Raw genomic sequence first — 1,106 nt, forward strand, 5'->3', positions numbered from 1 at the left:
CCGCTTTCATGTTTGTTTGCAGCAATGCTTTCTAAGAGGGGGGCATTGACACGTGTGTTTGTTAGCTTTGTCCGGTGACTGCTGTTCATCATCATCATCATCATCATCATCATCATCATCGTCATCATCATCCGAATTTCGGCGCTATACTTTTGTCGTATCCTAACCATAAATAACATAACTGACATTTTTTGCTCAGTCAGCGTCTGCACCTCGAAGCTGATGCGAAACTGCGCTATCTGTCACAGAATTTAATAAGTATTTGTACCAAAAGAAAGATCACCTATAGTACATGTTCTTTGTGAACACATATAGCTGTTCCTATACCTTTTACCCCTCAAACTGAAAGATGAGCGAATATAGTACTGTAGCACAAAGCACGACGAGGCCAAGTGGAAAAGTGGATAACTTATCGGCTGCTGATTTGTGTAGTGGCATTTCCTTTGATGCATTTGAGGTGTTAAACATATATAGTGCCATTATTATTTTGTACTAAGATATGCGTCACTATTAATTTTGCTGCAATTTTAACTAGCATCGTGCGAAAAGCTGGCCAGGTTCAGGCCCAAATGGCGACAAGAACCCAGATATCACCCTCCTGTTGTCTTCTTATCATCCTGGTCGTCATATTTACCCTTAGGGATTAGATAAGGAGAAGGACAGCCATCAAAAAGCAAGATCTATGATTATAGGTAGTTACACAACGTGGCCTACATTAAAGCATTTGCAGAATACTATATAACACAAGGATAAAAAATAGTAATAAAGTCGACGCGCTTCCAAACGTTTCCTTCGGCGTCCGTAGACAGGCAACGCTGTTCACTGTGTAGGTCGAAAATATTTTCTTTTTTATCGCATTTATATTTCACTGAATTTTTGAGTAGCCTTAGGAAATATAAGGGATAGTTCTGTTTCATAAACGGCCGCATTAAATAAATTATGCTCGGAGTCAATTTCCGTTTTTCTGCATGCCGTAGCACAGCATTCTTTTCTTTTAATCCAACAAAAAAGGAGATTTGCACATACAAGTTCATTTACAACATTTGGTTTCACCATACGATAATAACGACATGCGTACATATGTACATACGTAAACTGCCCAGAAA

Source organism: Dermacentor andersoni, chromosome 5 (assembly GCF_023375885.2).
Source record: "Dermacentor andersoni chromosome 5, qqDerAnde1_hic_scaffold, whole genome shotgun sequence".
NCBI classification, from domain to species: Eukaryota; Metazoa; Arthropoda; class Arachnida; order Ixodida; family Ixodidae; genus Dermacentor; species Dermacentor andersoni.